This window comes from Stegostoma tigrinum, unplaced genomic scaffold (assembly GCF_030684315.1).
Source record: "Stegostoma tigrinum isolate sSteTig4 unplaced genomic scaffold, sSteTig4.hap1 scaffold_385, whole genome shotgun sequence".
Lineage (NCBI taxonomy): Eukaryota > Metazoa > Chordata > Chondrichthyes > Orectolobiformes > Stegostomatidae > Stegostoma > Stegostoma tigrinum.
The window spans coordinates 82,501-95,000 of record NW_026728313.1 but is presented as its reverse complement, the minus strand read 5'-3'; the positions used below and the strand labels follow the sequence as shown (position 1 = coordinate 95,000).

Genomic DNA, 12,500 nt, shown 5'->3' with positions numbered 1-12,500 from the left:
GTTTCCTGCTGCCTGTCAATCCATCTCTATCTCCATTCCATCGCACTGCTCGCCAGCCTTCTCTCTCCAGCTCCCAGTCCCTCTCCCTTCATCCCCCATTCACACTAAGCTACCAGCACCAGTCCCCAGCTCTGTGAATGCTTTCTCTCGTAGAGTCTTACAGCTGTGCAGCACAGAAACAGACCCTTCGGCCCATCCTGTCCATGCTGACCCAGATATCCTAAATGAATCCAGCCCCAGTCACCAGCATTTGGCCCAAATCCCTCTAATCCCTTCCTATCCATGTCCCCATCCAGATGCCTTTTAAATGCTGTAACTGTACCAGCCCCCACCACTTCCTCTGGCAGCTCCTTCCATACACACTCCACCCTCTGCGTAAAGAACTTTCCACGCATATCTCCCTTAAACTTTCCTCCTCTCACTTTGAACTCATGACCCCTCGTAATTGAGTCCACCACTCTGGGCGGGAAAAAGCTTCTTCCTATCCACCCTGTCAATACCCCTCATGGTTTTATAGACCTCAATCAGGTCCCCCCTCAATCTCCGTCTTTCTAATGAAAATAATCCTAATCTATTCAACCTCTCTTCATAGCTAGCGCCTTCCATACCAGGCAACATCCTGGTGAACCTCCTCTGCACCCTCTCCAAAGCATCCGCATCCTTTTGGTAATGTGGCGACCAGAACTGTTCACAGTACTCCAAATGTGGCTGAACCAAAGTCCTATACAACCTGCCAACTCTTGTACTCAATACCCCACCCAATGAAGGAAAGCATGCCATATGCCTTCTTGACCACCCTATTGACCTGCGTTGTCACCTTCAGGGAACAATGGACCTGAACACCCAGATCTCTCTGTTCATCAATATTCCCCAGGACTTTTCCATTTACTGTGTAGTTCGCCCTTGAATTTGATCTTCCAAAATGCATCACCTCGCATTTGCCCGGATTGAACTCCATCTGCCATTTATCTGCCCAACTTTCCAGTCTATCTATGTTCTGCTGTAATCTCCGACAGTCCTCTGCACTATCAGCTACTCCACCAATCTTAGAGTTATCAGCAAACTTGCTGATCAGACCACCTACGCCTTCCTCCAGATCATTTACATATATCACAAACAACAGTGGTCCCAGCACAGATCCCTGTGGAACACCACTGGTTACAGGTCTCCAATTTGAGAAGCTCCCTTCTACTACTACCCTCTGTCTCCTGTTGCCCAGCCAGTTTTTTATCCATCTAGCTAGCACACCCTGGACCCCATGCGACTTCACTTTCTCCATCAGCCTGCCATGGGGAACCTTATCTAATGCCTTACTGAAGTAAAGAACTTCAAGGAACTTTGAACCTGCCTCCCTACCCACAAGGTCTCGTTGTTTAGCAACACCCCCCAGGACCATCCCATGAAGTCTATAAGCCCTTCCCTGATTTGCATTTCCAAAACGTAACACCTCACATTTATCTAAATTAACCTCCATCAGCCCCTCCTCGGCACATCTGATCAAATCTCCTCCTGAGATGACATTTCTCACTGTCCACAACGCTGCCACAATGCAAACTGAGTTACTGCGCCTTGTATATTCACAACCAAATAATTTATATCAATGACGTGAAGCAGTGGACCCAGCACCCACCCTTGCGGCATACCACTGGTCACAGGCTCCCAGTCTGAGAAGCAACCCTCCTCACACCACACTCCAGCCTCACCCTCTGTCTCCTACCTTCCAGTCTTTCCTGTTGCGAGTGAATGCGAATCTCTGCCAGTGCCTCCAAACTCGACTGAGGGACAGCGGAAGGTCAACCGAGCCTGTCCCGGGCCAACGAGCGCAGACCTGCGACAGGGAGAGACCCACAGGCTCTGAACTTCAGAAAGCTGGGTCCAGCAGCTCACATCTGACTGTGAGAGACAGCGAGAGATGTGAGCAGTTTCCTGCCTGAGGTCTCTTACTGCAGAACCACGGAGACGGCGACAGCAATATCAGGAAGGCCACACGAAACAACACAACATCCCACACACCACAAACCAGCCCCCCGTGGGGAACTGGCATCGAAAGGCAACACAAAAAACAGAACTTGAGCTGCCAGAATTTCAGACACTGGCCAATGAGACACGTCCGATCTGAGCCAACAGGGAGAGACGAGGCTAATTCAAACCACCCCCCTCCAACCATAGACAATGAATGCCACACACTTTCACAGGCTCAGTGCTGAGGGCGCGCCTCACTGTCGGAGGGTCAGTGCTGAAGGAGGGGGCACTGTCGGAGTGTCAGTGCTGAAGGAGGGGGCACTGTCGGAGTGTCAGTGCTGAGGGAGCTGGCACTGTTGGAGGGTCAGTGCTGACGGAGCGGGCACTGTCGGAGTGTCAGTGCTGAGGGAGCTGGCACTGTCGGAGGGTCAGTGCTGACGGAGCGGGCACTGTCGGAGTGTCAGTGCTGAGGGAGCTGGCACTGTCGGAGGGTCAGTGCTGAGGGAGCTGGCACTGTCGGAGGGTCAGTACAGAAGGAGGGGGCACTGTCGGAGAGTCAGTGCTGAGGGAGCGGGCACTGTTGGAGGGTCAGTGCTGCGGGACCGGACTCTGTCGGAGGGTCAGAGCTGAGGGAGCGGGCACTGTCGGAGGGTCAGTGCTGAGGGAGCGGGCACTGTCGGAGAGGCAGTGCTGACGGAGCGGGCACTGTCGGAGGGTCAGTGCTGAGGGAGCGGGCACTGTCGGAGAGGCAGTGCTGAGGGAGTGGGCACTGTTCGGAGGGTCAGTGCTGAGGGAGCGGGCACTGTCGGAGGGTCAGTGCTGAGGGAGCGGGCTCTGTCGGAGAGGCAGTGCTGACGGAGCGGGCTCTGTACAGGAGGGTCAGTGCTGAGGGAGCGGGCTCTGTCGGAGAGGCAGTGCTGACGGAGCGGGCTCTGTACAGGAGGGTCAGTGCTGAGGGAGCGGGCACTGTCGGAGAGGCAGTGCTGACGGAGCGGGCTCTGTACAGGAGGGTCAGTGCTGAGGGAGCGGGCACTGTCGGAGAGGCAGTGCTGATGGAGCGGGCTCTGTACAGGACAGCTCGTGTTGTGTTGTGGCTTGGTGCACATTTCCCCCATGACTGAGTTTGTGATATATTTGTTTTTTTGCGAAATGGAGATTATCTTCGGATAATCTGAGCTTTCGATCACCAGCCGCTGAGGAGCAACATTTTGCAATTTCACAGAAGTAGGTCACGGTGCCATCTCATTGCTGCCATGGGTAAGGGGAGAGTGCAGAGGCTGGATTAACACCCGACACGTTTGCAGCAACACGCTCTAACTTTTACGCTCTTAATCCCAGAGCAACAAATAACTTATTAAGAAAATCAACAATTCATTGCAACGCGCTTGGCATGAACAGGAACGGTGGAAAGGAAGTGACAAGGCCCAGTGCCACACAGATGCAGGGACCCAACCTCGTGACCCCATCTATGTGGTGTTGGCACACTTTCCCCATCTCCGATCTGGTTTCCTCCCGCTGTCAGAAGTTGTGCAGGTTAGGGTGGGATTGGCCGTGCTAAATTGTCCCGTAGTGCCCAGGGATGTGCAGGTTAGGGTGGATTGGCCGTGCTAAATTGTCCCATAGTGCCCAGGGATGTGCAGGTTAGGGTGGATTGGCTGTGCTAAATTGTCCCATAGTGCCCAGGGATGTGCGGGTTAGGGTGGGTTGGCCGTGCTAAATTGTCCCGTAGTGCCCAGGGATGTGCGGGTTAGGGTGGGTTGGCCGTGCTAAATTGTCCCATAGTGCCCAGGGATGTGCAGGTTAGGGTGGGTTGGCCGTGCTAAATTGTCCCATAGTGCCCAGGGATGTGCGGGTTAGGGTGGGTTGGCCGTGCTAAATTGTCCCGTAGTGCCCAGGGATGTGCGGGTTAGGGTGGGTTGGCCGTGCTAAATTGTCCCGTAGTGACCAGGGATGTGCAGGTTAGGGTGGGTTGGCTGTGCTAAATTGTCCCGTAGTGCCCAGGGATGTGCGGGTTAGGGTGGGTTGGCCGTGCTAAATTGTCCCATAGTGTCCCAGGGATGTGCGGGTTAGGGTGGATTGGCCGTGCTAAATTGCCCTGTAGTGCCCAGGGATGTGCAGGTTAGGGTGGATTGGCCGTGCTAAATTGTCCCATAGAGCCCAGGGATGTGCGGGTTAGGGTGGATTGGCCGTGCTAAATTGCCCTGTAGTGCCCAGGGATGTGCAGGTTAGGGTGGATTGGCCGTGCTAAATTGTCCCATAGTGTCCAGGGATGTGCGGGTTAGGGTGGGTTGGCCGTGCTAAATTGTCCCGTAGTGACCAGGGATGTGCAGGTTAGGGTGGGTTGGCTGTGCTAAATTGCCCTGTAGTGCCCAGGGATGAGCGGGTGAGGGTGGGTTGGCCGTGCTAAATTATCCCACAGTGTCCAGGGATGTGCGGGTTAGGGTGGGTTGGCCGTGCTAAATTGTCCTGTAGTGCCCAGGGATGTGCAGGTTAGGGTGGGTTGGCCGTGCTAAATTGCCCTGTAGTGCCCAGGGATGTGCGGGTGAGGGTGGGTTGGCCGTGCTAAATTGTCCCGTAGTGCCCAGGGATGTGCGGGTTAGGGTGGGTTGGCTGTGCTAAATTGTCCCGTAGTGCCCAGGGATGTGCGGGTTAGGGTGGGTTGGCCGTGCTAAATTGTCCTGTAGTGCCCAGGGATGTGCAGGTTAGGGTGGGTTGGCCGTGCCAAATTGTCCCACAGTGTCCAGGGATGTGCGGGTTAGGGTGGGTTGGCCGTGCTAAATTGCCCCATAGTGCCCAGGGATGTGCGGGTTAGGGTGAGTTGGCCGTGCTAAATTGTCCCATTGTGCCCAGGGATGTGCGGGTTAGGGTGGATTGGCCGTGCTAAATTGTCCCGTAGTGACCAGGGATGTGCAGGTTAGGGTGGGTTGGCTGTGCTAAATTGTCCCGTAGTGCCCAGGGATGTGTGGGTTAGGGTGGATTGGCCGTGCTAAATTGCCCTGTAGTGCCCAGGGATGTGCGGGTGAGGGTGGGTTGGCCGTGCTAAATTGTCCCGTAGTGCCCAGGGATGTGCGGGTTAGGGTGGATTGGCCGTGCTAAATTGTCCCGTAGTGCCCAGGGATGTGCGGGTTAGGGTGAATTGGCCGTGCTAAATTGCCCTGTAGTGCCCAGGGATGTGCGGGTGAGGGTGGGTTGCCCGTGCTAAATTGTCCCGTAGTGCCCAGGGATGTGCGGGTTAGGGTGAATTGGCCGTGCTAAATTGCCCTGTAGTGCCCAGGGATGTGCGGGTGAGGGTGGGTTGCCCGTGCTAAATTGCCCTGTAGTGCCCAGGGATGTGCGGGTGAGGGTGGGTTGGCCGTGCTAAATTGTCCCGTAGTGCCCAGGGATGTGCGGGTTAGGGTGGGTTGGCTGTGCTAAATTGTCCCGTAGTGCCCAGGGATGTGCGGGTTAGGGTGGGTTGGCCGTGCTAAATTGTCCTGTAGTGCCCAGGGATGTGCAGGTTAGGGTGGGTTGGCCGTGCTAAATTATCCCACAGTGTCCAGGGATGTGGAGGTTAGGGTGGGTTGGCCGTGCCAAATTGTCCCACAGTGTCCAGGGATGTGCGGGTTAGGGTGGGTTGGCCGTGCAAAATTGTTCCATAGCGCCCAGGGATGTGCAGGTTAGGGTGGGTTGGCCGTGCTAAATTGCCCCATAGTGCCCAGGGATGTGCGGGTTAGGGTGGGTTGGCCGTGCTAAATTGCCCCATAGTGCCCAGGGATGTGCAGGTTAGGGTGGGTTGGCCGTGCTAAATTGCCCCATAGTGCCCAGGGATGTGCGGGTTAGGGTGGGTTGGCCGTGCTAAATTGCCCCATAGTGTCCCAGGGATGTACAGGTTAGTGTGGATTGGCCGTGCTAAATTGTCCCATAGTGCCCAGGGATGTGCAGGTTAGGGTGGGATTGGCCGTGCTAAATTGTCCCGTAGTGCCCAGGGATGTGCGGGTTAGGGTGGGTGGGCCGTGCTAAATTGTCCCGTAGTGTCCAGGGATGTGCAGGTTAGGGTGGATTGGCCGTGCTAAATTGTCCCATAGTGTCCCAGGGATGTGCGGGTTAGGGTGGATTGGCCGTGCTAAATTGCCCCGTAGTGCCCAAGGATGTGCGGGTTAGGGTGGGTTGGCCGTGCTAAATTGTCCCGTAGTGCCCAGGGATGTGCGGGTTAGGGTGGGTGGGCCGTGCTAAATTGTCCCGTAGTGCCCAAGGATGTGCGGGTTAGGGTGGGTTGGCCGTGCTAAATTGTCCCGTAGTGCCCAGGGATGTGCGGGTTAGGGTGGGTGGGCCGTGCTAAATTGTCCCGTAGTGCCCAAGGGTGTGTGGGTTAGGGTGGGATTGGCCGTGCTAAATTGTCCTGTAGTGCCCAGGGATGTGCGGGTTAGGGTGGGTTGGCCGTGCTAAATTGTCCCGTAGTGCCCAGGGATGTGCGGGTTAGGGTGGGTTGGCCGTGCTAAATTGTCCCATAGTGCCCAGGGATATGCGGGTTAGGGTGGGTTGGCCGTGCTAAATTGTCCCGTAGTGCCTAGGGATGTGCCGGTTAGGGTGGGTGGGCCGTGCTAAATTGTCCCGTAGTGCCCAGGGATGTGCGGGTTAGGGTGGATTGGCCGTGCTAAATTGTCCCGTAGTGCCCAGGGATGTGCGGGTTAGGGTGGGTTGGCCGTGCTAAATTGTCCCATAGTGCCCAGGGATGTGCGGGTTAGGGTGGATTGGCCGTGCTAAATTGTCCCATAGTGCCCAGGGATGTGCGGGTTAGGGCGGGTTGGCCGTGCTAAATTGTCCCATAGTGCCCAGGGATATGCGGGTTAGGGTGGGTTGGCCGTGCTAAATTGTCCCGTAGTGCCCAGGGATGTGCGGGTTAGGGTGGGTTGGCCGTGCTAAATTGTCCCGTAGTGCCCAGGGATGTGCGGGTTAGGGTGGGTTGGCCGTGCTAAATTGTCCCGTAGTGCCCAGGGATGTGCGGGTTAGGGTGGGTTGGCCGTGCTAAATTGTCCCATAGTGCCCAGGGATGTGCAGGTTAGGGTGGATTGGCCGTGCTAAATTGTCCCATAGTGCCCAAGGATGTGCGGGTTAGGGTGGGTTGGCCGTGCTAAATTGTCCCATAGTGCCCAGGGATGTGCAGGTTAGGGTGGATTGGCCGTGCTAAATTGTCCCATAGTGCCCAAGGATGTGCGGGTTAGGGTGGGTTGGCCATGCTAAATTGTCCCATAGTGCCCAGGGATGTGCGGGTTAGGGTGGATTGGCCGTGCTAAATTGTCCCATAGTGCCCAGGGATGTGCGGGTTAGGGTGGATTGGCCGTGCTAAATTGTCCCATAGTGCCCAGGGATGTGCGGGTTAGGTGGATTGGCCGTGCTAAATTGTCCCATAGAGCCCAGGGATGTGCGGGTTAGGGTGGATTGGCCGTGCTAAATTGTCCCATAGTGCCCAGGGATGTGCAGGTTAGGGTGGATTGGCCGTGCTAAATTGTCCCATAGAGCCCAGGGATGTGCGGGTTAGGGTGGGTTGGCCATGCTAAATTGTCCCATAGTGCCCAGGGATGTGCGGGTTAGGGTGGGTTGGCCGTGCTAAATTGTCCCATAGTGTCCAGGGATGTGCAGGTTAGGGTGGGTTGGCCGTGATAAATTGTCCCATAGTGTCCAGGGATGTGCAGGTTAGGTTGGATTGGCCGTGCTAAATTGTCCCATAGTGTCCAGGGATGTGCAGGTTAGGGTGGATTGGCCGTGCTAAATTGTCCCATAGTGCCCAGGGATGTGCGGGTTAGGGTGGATTGGCCGTGCTAAATTGTCCCATAGTGCCCAGGGATGTGCGGGTTAGGGTGGATTGGCCGTGTTAAATTGTCCCGTAGTGCCCAGGGATGTGCAGGTTAGGGTGGGTTGGCCGTGCTAAATTGTCCTGTAGTGTCCAGGGATGTTCAGGTTAGGGTGGATTGGCCGTGCTAAATTGTCCCGTAGTGCCCAGGGATGTGCGGGTTAGGGTGGGTTGGCCGTGCTAAATTGTCCCATAGTGTCCCAGGGATGTGCGGGTTCGGGTGGATTGGCCGTGCTAAATTGTCCCATAGTGCCCAAGGATGTGCGGGTTCGGGTGGATTGGCCGTGCTAAATTTTTTCAGGTTGATGGGCTCGCCGTGGGAAATGCAGAATTATAGGCGTCAGGTCTGGGTGAGATGACACACACACACACACACAGACGCACTCACACTCAGACATTCTCGCTCTCTCTCACACACACATAAAAACACTCACACACTCCGTTTCACTCACACACACACACTCACTCACGCACACACACATACACTCACGCACACACACGTGCATACACACACACACACACCCCCCAGACACACGCGCATACACACACGTATACACACACACACACACACACACGCACACATGCACATACGCACACACTCACTCACACACACAACTCTCACTCTTAAAAACACTCTCTCTCACATGCATACACACAGACACACATACATGCTCTCTCACTCACACACACACTCACGCACGCACACCCTCTCTCACACACACACACACACACACACACACACACACACACACATACATACATACACACACTCACACACACAACTCTCACTCACAACACACACACTCTCTCTCTCTCTCACACGTGCACACACAGTAACACCATCGATTAAGAAACACAAGAGAGATCGTTTGACTCTATTTCGGGTGTGAAAAGTCTAAATCTGTGTGAATAAAACTTCTGGCGTTCAAAAGTCCAGCTGTTGTGGTGTTTCTGTCCCAAGTTGTCTCAATGTCTGAAAGACTGAGGCAGCACAGTCTGTGAAGTGATCAGTCCCCCCCCCCCACCCCGGCCCACTCTACCCCCCCCAACAACTTTCCGATGATAGATTCAGCATGGAAACCGTTTCTGGGATCAGCTGCCTCTTCTAATCTTACTGCGAGTGGGGGTGCGGTGTGGAGAGAGGAACAGAGAGGGAGAGAGAGGTGAGGGGGGAGAGAGAAGGAGAGAGGGAAGGCAAGAGAGAGTAGTGGAGTGAGAGAGGAGAGAAAGAGAAGGGGAGAGGGAAACAGAGGGAGGGAGAGAGGGTAGGAGAGAGAGAGAGAGAGAGAGAGAGAGAGAGAGAGACTGGGGAGGAAGGATGCTGTCTGTTTGCAGGTTCTGGATGCTTCCCACTCTTGGTGCTATTTCCTGCCATTTCTCCGCACTCTGAACAGCTCAGCAGTGAGTAGCAACATCTTTATCACTGTGAGGACTCTCATAGCTGCACAGCCCTCACTTCCCTGTCTGAACAGGATGTGTGATCTGCATTGTTTGGCAAGTTGCAAAACCTTCCTGTTTGTCAATTAGTGTGCTTTCAACTTCCACCCGAGCCGAGCATCGCTTGCGGTTTGCAGGGCCTCTCGCGGATAGCCCGCGCATCCACCTCACCGTCAGAGGGATCAGCATTAACCCCTCGCTTGCCCATTCGATCGCGTCTGTGACTCCCTACCGGCCCCCGTGCTCCATCCTCGAGCCTTCCCCAACTTTCTCCCACCCCTGTCCTTGCCCCATCGGTGCCTCCTTCCTATCCCACTCAAGACAGGCCACCTCCGGCTTGCTCCGAAGGGAGTCAGGAATAGTCCCTTCGGCCCATCGGGTCCACACTGACAATACCTTCCACTGAACATGTGCCAATTGCTCAAAACTTGACCCAGTTCCTTGAATGTTACGATATTTCAGGGGCTCGCCCATGTCTTTTTCTTTGAAGGTTGTAAGGCTTCCAGGCAATTTATTCCAAATTTCTAACACCCTCTGAGGGCAAATTTTTTTTTCCTAAATCCCCCTCTGAATTTCCTGCCCCTTTGCCCTAAAGCTATGCCCCCTTGTGATTGAACCCCTCTACCAAAGGCTGCTGTCTATTGACCCAGCCTATGCCCCTTGTAATGTTATAGCCCTTACTCCTGTACAACCCTCCCTCAGTCTTCTCTGCTCTGGAGAAAATGACCGAAGCCTGTCTAGTCTCTCCTGAAAGCTCAGTTTCTCTCTCCCTGGCAACATCCCGGAGAGCCTCCTCTGTACCCCCTCGAGTGCTATCCCTTCATTCCTGGAGTGAGGCGGGGTGGTGGGGGGGGCTCGAGTCTGCACACAGTTGCCCAGCCCCGGCCTGGCCAATGCTCTGTGCAGCTCCAATATCACCTCCCTGCTCTGAAACTCCGTCATTACTGAAAGAAGCAGGTCTAGCCCAAGCCTCAGCGATCCTATTCGCAGGCTGTTCCGATCTCAGGGATCTGGGAATGATTACCCCAAGGGCTCTCCGTCCCCCTGAGCTGCCCAGTGCTCGTTACAAACCCCCTCATCTGGTTTCTTCTCCCACACTGCATGGCCCGGCACTTAAGTACCAATGGCCTGGCCATTCGGCCAACCCTTCCCGTGACCCACACCATCTTCGACGTGAGCTGGCTGAATGCTCGAACACATTGTCGGCTCTTCCAATGGTACCAAACAGGGAGGGGCCAGGACAGGCCCCTGGGCACGGGCCTCCCATCACTCAAACCTCCAGCGCTTCCCGATGACATCCTGATGCAGCTCACACCCGCTCCCTCTCCCTCAGCTCCACTCGCTGCCTCCCTCTCAATCAGCCTCCCCCGTGCGGCCCTGTCAAAAACGGCACGAACATCTCCATAAAGTACATCGACTGAACCTCCCTCATCCACACGCACTCACTCACACACTCACTCATACACTCACTCACACACTCTCACACACACTCACTCACTCACACACACACTCACACGCTCACATGCACACTCACTCACTCATTCACGCACACTCATTCACACACACTCACTCACTCACTCACACACTCACTCACACATGCACTCACACACTCACTCAGTCACACACTCACTCACTTACACACTCACTCACACACTCACTCTTTCACACACGCACACACACACACTCACTCACTCACACACACAAACTCACTCACACACTCACTCACACACTCAATCACTCACTCACTCACACACTCACACACACTCACACACACAAACTCACTCACACACTCACTCACACACTCACTCACACACACACACACTCACACACACACACACACTCACTCACACACTCACTCACTCACACACTCACTTACACTCACTCACACACTCACTCACTCACACACACTCACTCACTAACTCACACTCACTCTCACGTAAATTCACTCACTCACTCACACACACTCTCACTCACACACTCACTCACTCACTCACACTCACTCACACACACACTCACACATGCACTCACTCAAACACTCACACACTCATTCACACAGTCACTCACTCACACACAGACTCACTCACTCACACAATCACTCACTCACACACTCACTCACACACTCACACACACTCACTCACTCACACACTCAATCACACACGCACACACTCACTCACTCACTTAAACACGCACTCACTCACTCACACACTCACTCACAGACTCACTCACTCATTCACACACTCACTCACACACTCCCTCACACACTCACTCACTCACACATGCACTCACTCATACACACACTCACTCACACACTCACTCACACACTTACTCACTCACACACTCACTCACTCAAACACTCACTCACTCACACACGCACACACTCACTCACGCACTCACTCACACACTCACTCACGCACTTACTCACACACACACTCACTCACACACTCACTCACTCATTCACACACTCACTCACACACTCCCTCACACACTCACTCACTCACACATGCACTCACTCATACACACACTCACTCACACACTCACTCACACACTTACTCACTCACACACTCACTCACTCAAACACTCACTCACTCACACACGCACACACTCACTCACGCACTCACTCACACACTCACTCACGCACTTACTCACACACACACTCACTCACACACTCACTCACACACACACACACTTACTCACTCACACACTCACTCACTCAAACACTCACTCACACACGCACACACTCACTCACGCACTCACTCACACACTCACTCACGCACTCACACACACACACTCACTCACACACTCACTCACACACACACTCACACACTCACTCACACACTCACTCACGCACTCACTCACTCACACTCACTCACTCACGCACTCACACACACACACTCACTCACACACTCACTCACTCACTCACTCACACACTCACTCACTCACACACAAACCCACGCACTCACTCATGCACTCACTCACACATTCGCACACACACTCACTCACTCACTCACTCACACACTCACTCTCAAACACACTCACTCACTCATGCACTCACACACACACTCACACACTCACTCACACACACACACTCACTCACACACGCACTCACTCACGCACTCACTCACACACACACTCACTCATGCACTCACTTCACACTCACTCACTCACACACTCACTCACACACTTACTCACTCACTCAAAAACTCACTCACTCAAACATTCATACACACACTCACTCAGACACTCACTCACTCACTACACACACTCACTCACA

At 54.4% G+C, this 12,500-nt stretch overlaps 1 protein-coding gene across 1 annotated transcript in view; it reads right to left on the bottom strand.

Annotated features, from left to right (window-relative positions):
- The window catches only part of LOC125449522 (C3a anaphylatoxin chemotactic receptor-like), a 22,400-nt gene that overhangs the window by 4,340 nt on the left and 5,560 nt on the right, over positions 1 to 12,500 (bottom strand). The window contains exon 2 of the mRNA XM_059643995.1: positions 1,718 to 1,828. The gene's annotated coding sequence lies outside the window, so the exon portion shown is untranslated. The remainder of the gene's footprint in view (positions 1 to 1,717; positions 1,829 to 12,500) is intronic.